The sequence below is a fragment of the Protopterus annectens genome, chromosome 3.part0, assembly GCF_019279795.1.
Source record: "Protopterus annectens isolate FY-2018-M chromosome 3.part0, PAN1.0, whole genome shotgun sequence".
Classification (NCBI taxonomy): domain Eukaryota; kingdom Metazoa; phylum Chordata; order Ceratodontiformes; family Protopteridae; genus Protopterus; species Protopterus annectens.
In genome coordinates, this window is record NC_056731.1 from 1,943,667,059 (window position 1) to 1,943,686,470 (window position 19,412).

The 19,412-nt window shown below is 41.0% G+C and overlaps 1 protein-coding gene across 1 annotated transcript in view; it reads left to right on the forward strand.

Moving 5' to 3' along the window:
- Positions 1-19,412, forward strand: part of DHX30 (DExH-box helicase 30) — a 1,694,732-nt gene that overhangs the window by 70,769 nt on the left and 1,604,551 nt on the right. The window lies entirely within an intron of this gene.

Sequence of the window (19,412 nt, forward strand, 5' to 3'; positions counted from 1 at the left end):
ACAACTCCCAGTTTCCAGCTGCCAGGCCCTTGATATCTCCCTTCAAAGCCACACATTCTCATCCAATTACCACACTCTTGGAGATTGCTTGATTTGTCCCCAAGGCAAGGAGCTTTGCCCTTCTCTAGAACTGTAATCGTGTAGCCACTGATTGAATCCTTTCTGATGATATTTCTTTGGTTGCTTGGTTAGCTCAGACCTAAGCTACTGCAGTGGATTGGTGGTTATCCAGATTTTTGTCTTCTTGGTTGTACTCCTATGCCATTTTCTAGTTTATTCCCCCTGGCTTGCGTGAGGCACTATAGAGCTCTTGTGTCATCCTGTCTGTCTAACTTCCCTGTGGTATAGATGTATTAGCAAGTCATTTTGTAACTTAGTCTTAAAACACGCAACACCATGTCCAAACAGACCTCTGCATGCATGCAAAAATCCCTTCCTGAGTCAGGAGAACATCCAAAGGAAACCTAGATCATTTAGCCCTGCTTACTCTTACTTATGGTGTAAGCTTGTACCTATACTGTAGTGATATACGTCTATGCAGGTGGCCCTACCAAGTGCAAAATTTTAAACAGAGTCTTAAACCGTATTTAAATCACTACCATGACCCATTTGCACATTTCTAACTGTATATTAGTTATATAAGCTGTGTTCAACTGGTTCTGGAAATCCATTTTAAATGTCAGATCCAGTCCTGTTGCTATATAATTATAAAATATTGTTGCACATTTCTTTCTAGTAGTATTGCATTAATTGACTGTGGCTCTGGTTCAGACTGAGCTTCAAATGCTGAAATCTGGTTAAACAAATATTCTGTATTGTCCTACTATGTCATGTGTTTCATAGTACGTGCTTTTGTGTAGCTGGCCTAAAATGGTAACACAGAAGAAGGATGATGCTTAGATGTCATTTCACTCTCATGCATAGTTCGCTATATTTTATCCAACCTTGTCCATAAGTTGGCATACAGTTCTAGGATGATCATCATACTGGCTTTTGATTCTAGGCTCCTGAATTATTAATAATTACAAAAAGCTGTTTAACCAGTCAACCCATCAGGAAAGCAGAAGACTATTAAAAAATAAAACCTTGTAATTTAATGTCAGCACAGACTAAAATGATAAATAGTTTAATGGTTAAGTGCTTTCAGCTTAAACTTGAAGTCTGTGTAGAGTTTGACAAAAGTGCTTTACAATTAAACTATTTGTAGAGTCTGTATTAACATTAAACCAGCGTGTTGTAGTTTTTCTTCATTCCTGAATTGCTAACAAACCAGTCTTCGTTCCCACTTATTAGAGAACTGTTTGACACAGTTGAGAAAGGATGTCTTTCTCAAGGCAAAAATAAAAAACTATGACTGAATGGTAGGAAATTGGTAGGAAATCTGCATGCAGGCACTACAGTTGCAAGGAATCAATTGTTTGAAGATATGGTGGCTTTATTACTGTTTTTTTTTTTTTTGGTTGAGTTGTCCTTGAAATGATTTTCTTTTCAATTAATTCTTTTTTGCAGGCTGCACCAGATCTGATTTGAAGCACTTTGGCTACAGGGCCAGAAAACTGATACGGCAGGTGGTAGGACTGTTTGCACACACAACTGTCATAGGCTATTAATTCACATTTGCCTCTTAAAATAGGCTGCTCTTTCTTGCCATCAGAGAATGTAGTCACACAATATAGATGTTCCTAGCTTGCCTTGAAGGGGTTTTTCTCCTTTATCAGCTTTATTTATGCTCTTTTAACTTGTCTCTCTGCTGTTTTTTATGATTTCTTTTCTTTCACTGTCTGTGGTAATTTTCAGTTGGTCAGTGTCTTTGTGTGTGTTTGCTCCTTTAGCAGTAACAGGGCCTCTTAAACAAGTGCTACTGTGGCAGCCAACTCCCCACTGCAAACAGACATCTGAGGTGTAATTTGCTTAGGCATACAAATCTGTCTGCGGGAGGATTAATGACAACATAAAATGACGCAGAAAAGGACCCTTCCTTACATTTGTTAGAGCAAGGGTTTTCCTTGTAACCCCAACTAAAAGGTTCTAAAACTTCACATAGGGAATATGGGAGCTTGGATAAATAATAAGAAATGTTTCATGCCAGTATGCCTCTCTTTTGAAAAGCTTGATTAAATATCATATGTTAATGAAGCAGAAGACAACATTGGAGCTTCCGCCTCTCACTGTTAGTGAGCTTACTGTGCAAGTTATGGAGATCTCACATGTTTTTTCCAACCCTCATTTACTGTGGCAAATTGGCCTTTTCCAGTGCCTGTACTAGTCTCTCTCTGGTAGACTTCCACCCCTCATCCCAGTGAAATATAGACTATGATAAGTTGTCAGCAGCTATGTAGATACGTGAGGTTTAATCTTAAATTTTTCATCAGACCATTATGCCAGCCATTCCAGTGTGCAGGTGTCTATTCCACTGACGTCAGACAGATGCTGGACCAAGTAACTTTGGTATTGCAGGCACTAATCCCATTAGCCCTGTGGTATTGCAGACAGTGACCCATCCACTTGCCTAGTTTTATTTACCTAGTGTTAGTTCATCGGGCATCGGCTAAGCAGGTGCCTGCTCCTTAGGCATCTGTGCGACCCATGTTTTTTTAAACAGTCCTACAGAATTCTGTACACCTTTTACTACTACAGACTTGACTCCAGAATCTACATTTTTTGTTTTCAGCAGGGTCATATTTCTGGCAAGCCTCATCCCCTTTGTCTCAGCTAGCCTCATCCACTTTTCCTTTTAGATTTTTCATGTCTCAGTAAATGCTTCATAGTCTTCTTTCTTCTGCACTCCTTGACCATTCAGGCAACTTGTCAACAGAGATCTCTTCCCAGACTAAGAGGCTTTGAACAAAAAAGCTTCCAGAAAACTAAGTATGCTGAGTCTTCACTAGATTGCAAGGAAATCTCAAAAGAGACAGATGGTGAACCAGAGTCATTCCCCCCCATCCTACATCACACAGTGATCCTACAGTTTATGCACAGAGAGAAAGAGGCATGGTCAACTTAACCCAGTCTCATCTTTATGAAGAAGAAAGCAAAAGGTTTGCTGGACAATATAGCATTCCCCCCCTATGTGGTCCTGTCCTTGGTAGACATTTCCCAGGGCATTGTGAATTTGACATGGGAACACCTTTTTGCCATGGTCCATGTTACTAGTAAGACAGACTGGGTGTTATGCCACAGTCTACCTCTAGGGCAGAGATCCTGAAGCATAATGCTAATATTTTAGCAGTGGTTCTTAAGAGAATTAATATGTCTCAGTTTTCAAATCTCCATCCCTGGAATGTGAAGTGCTCTGGATAGACCTTTGTGTTACCATGTGGATGTCAAACAGCCAAACATATTTACACTTTCAATGAAAACTTTTTTTTAGATAAAGTACAGCATTCCATAGAAAATGGCCTTGGAGACCAAATTAAGGCCATGGCCAATACAGTTGGTAACTTGATTTTCCATATGGCTGTGATGTGGTAGATAGGCCTTGCCAGGCCAATAAGGTCCAGAAGTGCAGTACTGTGGTACTCCTCTAACTCCCCATTACCCCAATGATTGATAAAATTAATGTATCCTTTGTAGATGTTCTTCATGTTTCACTGTTGCAGTCATTACATTTGGGTAATCCTGCCAGCAGGTTGCCCTCAGTCGGCCTGAATTTCAAAGTCCTGGGTCCTGCATCGGCCACTGTCGCCCCTTCCCTGACGTCAGACCGTCAGGGGTATAAAAGATGTGGCCAATGCCATTTTCTTTAGACTTTCTTGCCGCGCGGTGCCCGAAGCAGAAGCAGTTCGCAAGTGCCGGTCGGCTGACTGCTGAGATTTTCGAGTTCGAATTTCAGATCCGAAGTCTTCTATAAAGCTAAGTACCCCGTTGGGAAAACTTTTTTTCTTGCTCCAGATCCGATGTCAGAAAAAGTTAATAATTGTATTTCTTGTGGGAAGCAAATACCTCATAAGGACTTTCATTCTTACTGTATTCCTTGCCTAGGCCCTGATCATAACTTTCTAGGTTGTCTGTTTTGTGCTAGATTTAACCAACGCACTATGAAGCGTCGGTATGATTTTGCATTAAACTACTTTGGATGCAGGTTTAATTATCTAGAAATGTCATCGGAAAGCCATCTGACTACCGGAGTTCACAAAAATCGCAAAGAAAAAGAAAGACAACCGAGGCCCAAAACCGACAAAGCTTTTCCTAAGCCAGTTGCCGGTTCTCAGTGAGGCTGTTTTGCAGCTCCGGACTCCCACTACTTTAGAGTCGCAGGCTGCTACTGATGCCCACGTGGAGTCGACAATGCCGCTGGAAACTCAAAGTATTGGAGCCTCGGATGCTATTCCTTCAGATGGGTCCGGAGCCACTGAGCAGGCACCGGCTTCTGAGGGGTGTATTCAGTCCTAAACATCTATACATTAAACCAACTTTGAAGGCAAAGAAGCAAACTCAAGAGCCATGTGGACAGGCCTCCATGCCCAAAAAGCAGATGCTCAAAATGGCCGAAGACTTGATTACCTTGATCAGGTGTTCCCATCCCCCTCCTGATAAGAGGCCTAGGCAAGAGACTGACTATGAATCTTCAGATCAGGTTTCCATTTCTTCTGATTCCTCTTCTGATCAGGAATATTTTTTTTCCCCCCTATGAGGATTCTGATGCTGAAGAATTTATACCTTAAGCTTCTCCACCGGAGGACTATTCTTTTGGGGAAACCTTACATACCATGAGGGAGCATTTCCACTGGGAGAGCCAAGATTTTTCAGAATCTAAAAAGAGGCTCAGGGATTTCCTGTTACTACTTCAGCACAAGCCACTAGCCATCCCACCTGTGTTGGACATTGTAGATTATGTGTTTTTGGAGTCTAGCCTTACCTCCAGCTCCTATAAAGCCTGATATATATAGCAGGGTTCCTGACTCACATAAATTCCTTTTTAAAAACCCTGCTGCAGATCGAGAAACTATTTCTCAGGGTCCCAAAGGAGTTAAGGCTTCCGCCGCAAAAAACCTTACCGCCTCTGACACTGGTTCTAGGGCACTGGATAGATGGGGAAAAAAGGTTTACACATCTGCTACCTTGGCTATAAGGGCCTTAAACTGTCAGTTTCATATGCTCAAATATCAGCAACATGTCATGACATTGCTTAAACAGAAAATGTTAAACTCTGAATGTGCAGAAAACAAGGAAATGCAGGATATATTGCATGCAGCTGAACAAGTTGGAAAGCATACTTTGCTATGTAGTTTTGATTCTTTAGAGGCCTCCTGCAGGGCCACAATTATAGGCTCTGTAATTAAGAGGCATGCTTTGTTAAAGGAACAAAATCTGCCTGATCATGTTAAAGTTAAATTATTAGGTGCACCTTTATAGCATGATACTTTGTTTGGTGTTAAGGCAGAAGTGGTGTTAAAGAAAATGGAGGACAAAGCTAAATCTATGCTAACGGACAAAGATTTCTTACAGGTTCAGCCACCTAGGTTTAGTAGACACTGGCCAACAAAGAATTGGTCCATTCCTGTGTCAGACAGACCTCAAAGGGACAGACTCGGATGCCCTAGAGGCAGATCCCAGGTGCAAGGTTCATTCCGCTCAAAGCAATGGGGGGGAGCTCTACCTCCAAAGTTGGAGAAGACAAATCACAACCATTCAGGAAACAGTCCCAATGACTTCCCCCTGCCTGCACCAAGCACTTACCTCCTGGCAGCCCCCTTAGGGGGAAAATTAGCACTTTTTTCACAAAATTGGCACATTATAACCCAGGACAAGTGGGTCTTAAATATCGTATTACAAGTTCCATTTCCATGCCCAGCCAAAAGCAAACAGCTGGCCAGATCTGCCAAAAAATCAATGGGCAGAGGCACAAAAACAAGTCTCATCCCCTCATGGACATGGGGGCCATTCGGCTAGTACCAGAGCAAAAGCAGGGACAAGGATTTTACTCAAGACTGTTCTTGGTACCCAGAAAGGACAAGACCTGGAGGCAAATACTGGACCTATCTATTTTGAACACATACCTGGATATTCCAAAATTCAAGATGTTGACTTTGCAGCAACTTCTGCCCATGATGGGCAAGAGCGCTTGGCTTGTGACTTTAGACCTAAAAGAGGCATACCTGCATGTCCCAATCAGACAAATATGCAGAACATACCTCAGATTCAAGGCTGGCTCAATGCATTACCAATTCTCTGCACTGCCCTTTGGCTTATCTACTGCGCCCAGGGTCTTTACAAAGTGCCTGGCACCAGTAATCGTATTCTGCAGACAAAAAGGAATACAAATATATCCTTACTTGGACGACTGTCTAATTCAAGCAGAGAACAAGGACATTCTTCTACAGCATCTGGCGTTTTTGAAAAGACTTCTAACATGCATAGGGTACACAGTCAGCGAAAAGAAATCAAAACTAGTACCCTCTCAAGAGATGATATTCATGGGTGCAAGCTTAAATACAACTGCCCAGATGGCTTATCTCACACCAGACAAACAAAGGCAACTGACCACCTATTTCAAAATGCTAGCAACAAAGGCCCAGTTATCTGCAAGAAAAATTCTGCAGGCTTTGGGCTTCATGGCATCCTGCATCCTACTTAATTCCATATGCAAGACTGCATATGAGGAAACTTCAGTGGTACCTAAAAAGTGTTTGGACTCAACATTGCCACAGCCTGGAAACTATGATTACTCTCATTCCCTGCCTGCAACAGGAGTTTCGATGGTGGGCACAGGCTTGTCACCATAACAAGGGACAGCCATTCACATTACCCCCAGCCAGGCAAACACTAACAATGGATGCATCCGATTACGCCTGGGGGGTCCACATGGCATGAAGATGCATTCAGGGTGCATGGACCTCAAACCAAATGCATTTACATATCATTCAAAAAGAGATGCTAGCAGTTCAAAATACCCTGACAGCCTTCAAGGACCTACTGCATCCAGGACAACAACTGATACACAGACAACACCATGGTAATGTGGTATATAAACAAGCAGGGGGGCACTCATTCTTACCCTCTTTGCAGACTAGCCATGACTTTGTGGGACACAGCATTGAGTTACCAAGTGCACCTGCAGGCACAATTCCTGCCAGGAAGGAAAAATACTCTGGCAGACGACCTAAGCAGAAACCTCATGGATCCCCACGAGTGGCACCTGGATCCACAAGTCTTCAACATGATAAGGGAATGGGGATTCCCGGACATAGATCTATTTGCCTCCCCTCACAACTACCAACTAAAAAGATTCTGTACAAGGATTTATCACAGACAAGCATGGAAAGTGGACACCCTATCTTTCAGCTGGAAAAAACTATCCGTATACGCATTTCCCCCTCTGCCTCTCCTCCCGAAGGGACTCCTAAAAGTCAGACAGGAGAAGCTAAGGATGATACTAATTGCCCCAGACTGGCCCCAACAGTACTGGTATCCAGTACTAAGGAGCTTGTCTCAATGCCCAGTTTGGACCTTTCCTCAGATACTTCATCTACTGACCCAGCAAAACAATCAGATCCTGCACAGCCAACTCAGGACTTTAAACCTGGCAGCATGGCGGATAATGTAGTCATTCAAAACGCATCTCTCAGTAAATCTGTGATGGATGTCATTTTGGAGGCCAGAAGGCATAGTACTAGAAAATCTTATGCTGGAAAATGGAAGAGATTTTGTGTTTGGAACCAGGCACAGGGAACTGATAAAGCTGTGCCAAATATTCCTCAGATTTTGCAATACTTAACTGAGATGCTGGACAAAGGTCTATCTTTTTCATCTATTAAAATTCATGCCTCTGCCATATCGGCTCATTAAAATACAGAACCACCAATTTTTTCTCATCCCTTACTAAAACAGTACCTCAGAGGAGCCAAAAACTTAAGGCCTCCAAGATCATCACCAATGCCTGCATGGGACCTCCACTATGTCTTGGAAAAACTCACCCTGCCACCTTTTGAGCCAGCTGCAAAGGCTGATATAAAGTTTTTATCTTGGAAAACAGCTCTGCTCCTAGCAATAACTTCTGCAAGACGAGTTTCAGAGCTTCAGGCACTCATGGCTGTGGAACCTTATCACTTTTTAACCAGACAGGGTCTCTCTGAGGACAAACCCAACATTTATGCCTAAGGTGGTGTCCAGTGTGGTGCTTAACCAAACTATTCATCTGCCAACTTTTTATCCAAGTCCACAGAACAAGGGGGAGAGAATTCTGCATTCTTTGGACGTTCACAGACAGCTTAGATTCTACTTGGACAGAACCAAAGAACTTCCGAAAGACAAAACAATTACTAGTGGCATATGCTGCAGCATCACGAGGAAAGGCTATCTCAGAGCAGACTATTTCAAAGTGGATAAGCCACTGCATTCATTTCTGCTATCATGGCAAACCAGTGCCTAAGGGCATTAGGCCACATTCAACCAGAGCTGCAGCCACTTCAGCAGCCTTTCACAGGGGAGTACCAACCAAGGACATTTTAGAGGCTGCTACTTGGAGTTCAGTGCACACCTTTACCAAGCACTATCATCTGCCACTCTACTCTAAATCCAGGGCAGGCTTTGCTACTGCAGTTCTGCAGGGCCTCATAGCCGCTCCTAATGCTGTTTAGCTCCAGCCTCCCAGCCATAGCTTTGGGACTCTACCCAAATGTAATGACTGCAACAGTGAAACACGAAGAACATAGTACAGTTGTGTACACTTACCATAAATGGAGATGTTCGAGTGTATTCACTGTTGCAGTCCAGGTTACCCACCCGCCCTCCCCCCTTTTTCTTCTGATGGAACCTATGTGGTGTATTTGCTTGTAGATGAAGGTAATGTTTATATTGGTGCAGGTATTTTTATATATATGTATATATATATATATATATATATATATATAAAACTAAAGAAAATGGCTTCGGACGCATCTTTTTGTACCCCTGACGGCCTGACGTCAGTGAAGGGGCGACAGCGACCAATGCAGGACTCAGGACTTTGGAATTCAGGCCAACTGAGGGCAACCTGCCAGCAGGATTACCCAAATGTAATGACTGCAACAGTGAATACACTCTTAACATCTACATTTATGGTAAGTGTACACAATTGTACTATTTGCCCTCTAGGGACCCTTTTCTGTTCTTTGTAGACACTAGTGATCTCTCTAAAATTATTGAAGGACAAGGCAAACTCTTACTGCTGAAGGTGCAAAATTTCAGACTTTGTAGCTCTTCTTCCTGAGGATCCAGGGGATTTGATGATACTGGTTCTATCAGAATCAAAAGTCAGTACAGCAAAAATTTCTTAGGACTCTGTATTTTTTTTTCTTGTGCATATTCAGCAGGAGGGACCATACTGATGACCCCTGGTGGTAGTGATTGGTGGGAAGTACGTTATTCATTCATCTGACTGGTTCATAATACCAGTGCATTAGTAAGCAAAAACTATGCTAGCTAAAGCCTGGCATTCAGCCCTCCCCTCCCAGTTTTTGCTTTTGCTGGATTTTGACTTCTTCAGAGCAGAATGCAGTGGCAGGGAAGTAGGGATGCTTTTCTAGAGAAAATGTGCATCTATGAGGTCCCATGGGGCTGAAAAGAACCCTCCTGTTATTATAAGTAACCTTTAATTTTTAAAGAAGATCCAGAAATAGGCTTGTGTAACGTAAGTTTTGGTCTGAAAGGAGCCCTTTCATAGGGCAAGACTTATCTTTCTGCTGTCCAGACGAGACTGCATGTGCTGTTCAGAATGCCTGGGAGCTTACCAGAACATAAAGATCTGGAATATGCCAAAATGATTACCATGGTGTCAGACAGATGCCAGACAGTACTGCTGTCAATGTATGCTGGTAGGAGCTGCCTACCTATAACTATAGGAAACAAAAACTGTTTTGCTAATCAGACTACTGGCTTCTGCTGGTAGACAGATGAAAGTATCATTCATCACAGAGTCTCTGCTCCACACCTTACTCCTTAGAGGTCACTTTGAACTTTGCAAAGTCTCCCCTACCTTTATCCCAACTGTTGACTTTCGTAGTTTGTTTCCTAAATAACAAGGTATATCTGGCACTTTACCATAGGATCATAGGAGGTTACTAGGCTAATGGCCCTGGGGCACTTACAAGCCTAGCCAAGAGTTTATCCCCAAAAAGAAACCTCAGTCAGTACCTGTCGACCCTGTCAATGAGGGACATAGGTGGAACCCCTGGGGCAAATTTCTGTTTTCCCATCCACTCATCAAGGTTGTGCTTGAAGAGAGTCCGCATGGAAAATCTCAGGTATTCTTTTCACAGTCTCCCCTTCGATTTCAGTACTGTAGAATCCATGGCAGCTGTCACTGTATGGCTTTTTAATTTGCAACACTGACAGCAATGAATGTGATTTGGTGACTGGCCTTAACATCATATAACAAATGCATATTACTGCCTCATTTATGACCAATACCTGCCATACTCAAATAAGCCTTACAGTGAGCAACTGTAGAGCAGAGTAATCATTGGTTTCCCACGACTTCATCCATTTTGTTCTCATCACAGTGCTTTTCATTGCTGTATTACCAATCAGTACTTTGCAAGGATAAATTTGCATAGGTGCACTCAAGTCGGGGTATACACACATGTGCATGTACCCTGCACCCTTTTTCCCAGGAGGAGCTAATAGTCCTTTCTTGTGCTGATGCCCCCTTTGTTGCTTTTTCAGTAACACTGCCACCAGTTAGACCTGTTTAACGCACCTTGTAACAGTAATTTGAATAGTTGGCGTCTGAAAGGTAAAATTCAGTAGTGTACAGTATACACGTTTAGTGCATGTATCCTTAAATTAATAGACCAGGAACCACAATCTTTTGAACCAAATTGTAAAATTCTTTACTTGAAATAAGTAATATTTAAACAGCACACTTTCTATGATGAAATGGACAGCAAATAGGTAGTTGGCATAAGGGTGTGTAGTACTTACTTGTAGTCAGCACCATTTGGTTAAGGCAGTGGGTTAGAAATCTACTGGGGTCTCCTGAGCAGTTTTGAATCCTGCCAATTACGAGCTTTTGCTTTTGAAAGGCAGTCGTCTGTAAGCTGTTAACAAGCCACTTCCTGTGGTACAGGGTTTGAGTCAATCAGCCTTCATTTGCCTGCTGTGTGACCTTCAGCACGTCATGTAACCAGACAGTGCTTTGAGGCAATTGGGAATTTGAGCTAGTCTCCTTAATAGTCTCCTAGACTTCATGCCTAGAAATTACCTGTGAATCTGTGAAAACAAAGGATTTCAAAACAGGCAGCAGGCCTATAGAAAAACACTTAATTGCAACAAATTTAATTCTGAGTTGCCTACAACTAGCTAAAAGTTATTGTCCTCTGTCTCAGAATTCTTAAGAGCATTCAGACATTAAGTAAAAAATCAGGCAGTAAATTTCAGAAATGAGCTTGCAGACAGAAAAGTTCTCTGGGCACCTCTCAGTAGGCAAAATACAGCTGCTAAATTCAGAAGCAAATCATAGACTGACAGCACTTGCTTTGTGCCATTAAAGATCCCCATGCTCTGTATTTCGTGTTTGACTTTACAGTTAAAATTAAGTCTCCAGTTTCCACAGTCCCTAACTTGGGGGGCTGGGGGAGGTGGAGCACAGCTCAGATAATACTAAGGGGAAAAAATCTGCTAATGAGTACAAATAGAATTTTTAGTTTCCAGTCCCTTTTGTATTTCAGCTAACAGAGAGGAAATAAAACATCAGATTCTTAGAGTTATTTTAGCATTTTGCATATCTTAAAAAGCTTCAAGATTTGCTTGGTACAATAACTACAGATTTCACATAGATGTTTATGAAAAAACAATTATATTCAACTTGGATTAATATATTCCGTAAGCTTCACTGAACCTTAGACCTTCTCTCACCTTCTTAGATTCATGCAAGTTTTCCTGAGGCACCGGTGAGAGTTGAACATTGGTTGTTACATATATTTTATGTTATGCAACTGAATCCTCTCTTCTTATTGTATCAGTGCATTTGCATTATTGGCACCTCTATCATGCTGGGTTCAATATTATAGGACTGTAATCCCTAACTCCATCTGAGATACTTACCATTTTGCCCTCTGGTTCTGTGTTATTACCTTTATGAATTTTCTACTATAGGTAGTGTTAAAGCTTTTGAAAAGCCCACACTATTCACAGACAGACATTTCTTTTCCACAGCTGCATATTATTCTTCCATTATCTGCACCCTGTGGGTAATATGATGTTCTCCCTTTGAAAGAACTTGGCAAAGAGCACCCCCCCCCCCCCAGTCTATGGTTTGAAGCAGCTACTTGGAAGATAAATTCTTGACTGTAATCAGGCTTAGCTTGTTCAAGATCTCCAGTCAGACTTTTTTGAAATGCCTGCTCATTACCTGATGTCCAGATGACCTCATCCAGCTTGTTCTTTCAGATAACGTCTACAAAAGGCGTCACTATTACTAGAGTGAGGAAAGAAAGTTCTGTAATACTTTACTGTTTCCAGAAATGCCCTTTCCTGCTTTCTGGTAATAGGGGTATGTCCTGCATGTATAACTTCGTAACTTAGCAGACTCAGACTGACTTTTACCACCAGTCATTGAGCCAGATGTCATTCCCACTTAACTATAAAGGCAAAAAAAGTCAACTCTGCCCTTTTTTGTTTGAGCATAATCTCCATAACACACTCAAAATTTAATTTAACAAGATTGAATGTAGATAGTGATGTAATCTTTGTAATCAAGGACACCATATCCTGGTAGGGGTTGGGGCCATTTACTAGCCTCTGGAAAGTGTTTGGGGCATTCTTCTGAAAATGCATTTTGATGAACTCATAAAACCCTAGCAGAATGACAGAAGCTAACTTTTCCCTTGCTGCCGGTATCAGGGGCACCTGCTGCAAGTCCATAGTCAGGTTAGTAGCAGGCAGATGTTTACCCCCACTCATTTGTTCCAAAGATTTAACTTTTGTGGTCATAGGGTAAGCATCTGATTATGTGTGACTAATTTCCTGTCTGCGTATCTGATTGTGTGACTAATTTCCTGCCTGTGCCGAACCTGTTAGACCTAAGGACTGTTGCATTCCTAGCTTACCCCCAGATCTAGCATCTGCAGTTACCTCCTGCATGGTTTGTCGATTTGTGGCACCCTCCATTGGGCCTGTTTGGTTGCTGTGTTCCAGTGTTCATATGGTAGTCCACCAATTGGCTACACCATAGCTTCACAATAAACATGTCCCCAAATTCTTGTAGTACTGCTTGGGTTTCCTTAATCCAAGTAAGGAGTAGCTTCTCTCTGACTTACTTTCCTTATCCAGGGGAAGTATTGGACTAATCCTTACTGAAAAAGGTGTACCACAAGTTCCTCCTTTGATTTGGGTCTGTATCAGAACATCAAAATATTAAAACTTCGAATGTTCTGATATCGAACATTATTCAGCAAACGCTAATAATAGTGAAACTGCAGAACAGCGAATTTTTTCCTCTGGAAAGAATTCGGTTGGCCGTTTCTGTGGCTTCGCTATTCTTATCGCTGTGGTGGAAAGTTATGGGTTGGGTTCAGGTAAGTGTGCGATTGTTTGTACGTTAGGGTTAGGGGAGGGTTAAGTGAGTTAGGGCACGGGTTAGGCGTGTGTGCGATAGTGACAGACTTTAGGGTTAGGGCGCGGGTTAGGTGAGTGTGCAATAGTGACGGACCTTAGGGTTAGGGTTTGGTTTAAGGTAAGTGGGTAGATAGTAGTGTATGTTTAGTTTAGTGTAGCGTTAGATGTAGGACTTTAAGTGTATGAGTGTGGTTGCTGTTTGTTTGATGTGCTTGTGTTGTGTATGTGTTTTGGAGCAGCAAATTTTTTCCATGGGAAAAAAATTGCTGTTTTGAATGTACAATATTTTCTTGTTTACATGTTTTGGGGCTGGTAAAATAGCGTTTGCTATTTTCATCTTTCGATAACGTGATATAAACGCTTTGATTTCTGTTGTAACGTGTTGCAGACAGTGAGTACGAAGTGCATCTCACTATCTGTAGTAGCTTACAGGAATAATCGGTCCAACTGCTCCACAAAATTAACATCACTCATCTTCCTCAAAACAGTATAAGGACTTTCTCATGCTGCCTGTAACTTATTTTGTCGAATAGGAATAAATACTATTACCTACTTCCTTGCTATTTTGTCATACTGAATCTTTTACTGCTCCTTTGCCAAACCTATGAGCTCCTTAAGCTAAAGTCCTGAAATTCGGCACATACTCTACAACAAATTTATTTTGGGAATCAAAGTAAACCTTTCACTTTTCAAGAGTTAAATCTAGGGAGCCATCACTCCCTGTACACAAAGTAGCTCACATGACAAAAAATGTATATATGCAAAGAGGAGATAGGGCAGGGACTGACTCATCCTTAAGTGATCTGTGAATGCTGTCAGCTTGGTGTTAAAGAAATTAAACTTTTCTGCCAAGCCACTTGTTTGTAAATGGTGGAGTAGTTTTTAACTGCTTATTCTGACAGTACTTCCACAAATAGACCAGCAGGTCTGTCATGATGTTAGCCTATCAATTTGTAAGCATTTCCTAGGGAAAACCGATGTTGCTGAAATTTTCTAACACAGCATTTGCAGTTTCTCTCACTTCCAGTAGATGGCAAAGCCTAATAGGCCCAGCAGACTATTTTTAACACCACAATATACTTCTCAGCTGTGGTGCTAAGAAGCCCCACCTCCACTTTTGGATTTGTCATTATTGATCAGGTAAAGGGAAATAGATCAACAAAACAAGGTTGGCACACTATACTAACCCAAAAGGAAAGAAAATGGATTATTAAGTTGGGCGCCCTATTTCATCCAGGACTTAAATTATGAGCTTCTTTTTGTTATGAACTCTTAATTGGTAACTTTATATGTAATAATAGGATATTAATGGAAGTTTGGCTAAAACATCTAATATTACAAGTATAATGTTTATTTTGTTAAATGCTCTATATATATTTTGAGGCTTAAATAAATAAATGGGGAAGTGATGTCATTATTGGGGGTATACAATATGTATAAAAACTGTTCCTGAATTATGAATGTTTTATCACTGAAGAAGGCACTGTTTGCCTCTGAGTTCTGGCTTTTTCTTTTTTGTGTAGTAAGAAGCCCCTCAGCATCTATGGCTGATTTCTGAAGTGGTTCACCAATAATGTGCAGTAGCACCGAAGTAACCATAGGTTTGTTTCCTACGTAGCCAACCATTTTGACACTAACACATTGCATTACCCTTTTGCATCATTTGCAATGCCTGGCCAAGAAATAAAATTGCACAGGCTTCTTTCTTGTACACTTTGAATTTGTGGTCTTAAAGGAGGAATATCAGTGGTCTGGCTATAAGTGTCTGATGCTAGACTCTTGGGACTGCCATCTGCTTTTTCACTTCTGTTTCTAGTCCTCCTAACAAATATGTTTTTGTACAAGAACCCTGTGTCCCAGTATATGGCCTTCTCCTGCCTTTTTAAGATTTGGATCCACATTTGCTCCCTTCCTCAAATGGTGTCTGATAGTTTTTTGTTTAAGCTTTTTCTTTGCAATCATCACCAGTTCCCCTTCAAGGGTTGTTCAGTATGCTTGACAACCATGTCTCAGATTTGGGTTTGCTGCTACCATCCCATCACTTCCCTTGAATTAGTCCCGTCCACATGTAGTTCTCTACACTTTGGACATCTCATTGTCTTCACTTCAGATTTACTGCTACAACCTAATTTTTCCTCTGAAGTTGCAACACCACTAGCAGGGTCTCTTTGCTTTATTGATATGCTCATCAGAATGCCCTGCTGCACATGATCACATGTACACAAAGTCCTGTATCATCAAAATAGTTTCTTTTTATAGTGTTTGCTTGACTATCATAAAATTTTGACTTTCTCCTTATTTCCATTTTTCGTCCACGTGAACAACAGCCAGTGGAACCTGAAAATATGTCCATGTTATGGCCCTAACTTTTTACTTGTTGCCCCTTTCTGTAAGGTACATGGGTGCTATGCTGGGATGAATTTTACAGTTAGTCATCCAAATTCAATTTTAATAGACTTAAAGAAGTACTTTGCTTTATGCAGAGTAAAGGCCAGCCCATAGGAAGGGGGGGGTATTCTTTGTGAAACCTACCTATCCCTCCAACGTGTCGTGTTTATGTTGCAAGAGAGACTGAGATCCCTTGATCAGTTGTTTATGCTACAACTGGACTTGCAAAAGTGTAATGGTTCTGACCGAGAATAGGGTCTGTTGAGGCTATGTACTTGAGGTCACCTCTTGGTAGCCTATATAATAATGTGAAGAGGGGACAAAGCTTTGAGACTGTCTGCCTGGTTTTTATGATTTAGGTCCTTTGTGTTTTTTGTGAGAAAGTTCTGTTCCTTTCAGTTGTGTCAAGTATTTGAACAGGTACTTGAAGGGGCATTACAGTCCGTAATCTGCCTAATGAAAGAGGAGCATGACAATGATTAGATCCTCTGAACTAGATGCCATTCCCTGATGTAAGTTGTGTGATGAAAAATAACTTCTTTACAGTACTGGACATGTGGTGATCAAAGGACAGTTTGTTGTCAGCATAGGTTCCCAGATCCTGACTATGGGATCAGCTTTCAGGGTAGTGTTGGCAATGTGACGATTACAAGTGTGGTTATGCCTGATGGAGGATAATTTACATTTTTTGTAATTTAGTTTTAGTCCATGGTTTTGATACTAGCTGTTTGTGTGATGGAGATCTCGTGGTGGATCTTGCTGTCCTCTCAGGAGTTTACGATGGCACAAAGTTTACAGTCCTCTGCAAATTTTCTCTGCCATAAACCTTAAAGTTTGCTTTGACCTCAGAAAAGTAAATGCCAATGAGGAGAGGCCCAAGAACTGAACCATAGGTATGCCACTAATGACGGGTCTTTTGGTGGAGATAGCCACCCACCCTAATTTCCTGGGTTTCGTGCATGAGCCAGTTTGCAACCCAGTGAGTTGCAAAGGGATTCACATTTAACTAGGAGAGTATTAATTCAATAATGATCATTTCCATAACCTTACTGATGAGGCTCGTTAGGTCCGAGTCTGTAATTACCTAGCTCAGTTGACATCTCACCTTTGTGCATGAAATGTCCTCCGTTCAGCTGATGTGAAGTATGTTTGGAGGTTGATATTGAATAGCCTCTGGGAGGGCAGCTGACTGTTCTTGTTTCAGGATGACTTTTGGCTTCAGGAAGTAGTGTTTTTTGGCCTTGGAAAGTTTTGGTGTATACTTGCCTTAGTCTCTGAAGATGGAACCGTTTTGTGTTAAATCAGTCTTTGACTTCATAGTGAGTGTTACTGAACAGTTGTCAGATTTAAACAGTGATGTGTTACTGAACGGTTGTCAGATTTAAACAGTGATGTAATTGTGTGTGTTAAGCATATTAGGGGGCTGTACTTATGAAAAAATTAGGTCTAATATTCTTGAGCCATCTTGCTGGGACTTTTGCTAGTTGGGCTAAATAGCTAGCATTAATGAAGTCCAGTAGATTTTGTGCATACCTGCATGGTGTTGTAGGCATCCTAGTTAATGAGAGATTAGGTGGTTTCCCGAGAAAATATTAAGTTCAAGTGTGAGAGATGTCTGTTTAGATTTCTCGTGGGCTGCGGGTGACATGTGGTGGTTGCAGTAGTTTGCTGTTATGTGGTATTGAGTTCTGTTTACTGTGAAAACGATATGGAGAAGTTAAAGTTGATTGTGCTGCCTTAAGAGTCTGGAGGTGAATTGGTGGCTTGGGAACATGGGGGTGTCCCCTCAAATCCTTTTCATTGTTCGGTTTAAAAGAGTGATAAGCATTGAAACCATGATTTGCAGCTGTGCGATCACTGTTTTGAAACCATATTTTAGTAACTTAATAGATACTTGTAGTTATGAAAGTTAGGAATGCCTGTAAATAGTGCAATTTCTTGTTTAGGCTTCTAGCAGTGCTCCCTTTTATATGACTTAACCAAACTGTGTTGGAAAAGAGAGACACTCACCCATTTGATTTAAGCTGGTTAAAAATAAGTAAATATATTACCCAAGTAATAAATGAGGGTTAGAGTGAAGGGTGAGGATGCAGTTGTTTAGTTATAGTTGGTACAGTGTTCAGGATATTGTTTGTACTGGTGGCTGAATGTGTTTTTAGGTTGCTTGATCTTGGGCATGTTAATCAGAAAAGGTTGTTGTACAAGGTGATAACAGTTTGTATGTAGGGTAATTGTGAGTCACTACAGAAAAAGGGAGCATGATGTGGCCTCAGGGTAGATTGTTTGCTAATAGTTGAGGATATAAGGTATGTGTTGGCTAATGGACTCATGGCTATGTTTTTTTTTTTTTTTCATCTGTGATAGTTTTTGAGTTCTCGAAACATTGTTTGTGGTGAAGGAATAATATATACCAATTAAGATCGCTAATGAGAGGTCCTCTATCACTTGTTTATTATAACTGAGTTTAGCAGTATTGTTTCAGGATGAATATAAACCGTAAATGCTAGGTTAGTAATGCAATTGTTTTGTCATTGTATATGATTTCTTATGATTGCCTGTGCTGTTTGCTGTTATGATTAGAGTTGATTTTCTGACATCAACTACTGGATTAAGATGGGTGCTGTAATGGGTCCTAGTCTGAATATCGAAAGTACGTTTAATTGAAACGTACTTGAGCTAATTCACTTTAGCAAAAGTGCATTTTATCGAAAATGCACTTTTGCTGAAAAAAAACAAAAGAAACATGCAGTTTGCATGTAGATTTAGTTATACATCAACATGTACTGTTGATTAAACAATTAAGCAAACTGTTACTTAGATCATGGTACAGTGGGGATAAGGGACTATTCCCTTTTCCCTCACTGTAGTGCAATCTCGGAGTGAGAATATTGAAGTATAGGGGTGTGGGGGTCACAGCCCCCCACATGGGGGCTGTAGGGGGGCTTGCCCCCTGCATAAACGTGAGTAGTGTTTCATTTCTGTAGTTTTTTTTTTTTTTTTTTGCAAGAGTGCATTTTCGATAAAAATTCACTTTTGCAAAAGTGATTTTGCTCATGTATGTTTCTCTGAAACGTACTTTTGATGTTGCAACATAGATCGCTGTAATATGCAATTTTCAAGATGATAATGGCTAAATATATATATTATTTTTTAACATTATCTGTTTTTTATGTTGATATTTGCTTTACTGAAATACAGAAATTCTGCAGTGCAAGTTTGTGCATCTTAGATTAACAATTAAATTCCTTCAACACCTTCCCCCCGTCAAAGCCTGTAGATTTTAGTTATGTAGAGGAGACACTAAAACAAAACCAATCTAAACAGAAGTCCCCCTTGTTTAAAAGGAAGATAGGGTGGAAGGGAACAGAATGAGATTGCTTCTCTGAGAAATCTAGAAGTCAGAAAAGATTAAGCATTGTGAGCAACCTATATCATTTGAATTTCCTTATCACTGTTACAGTATTCTTTTCAAATGGGATAGCCTGCTG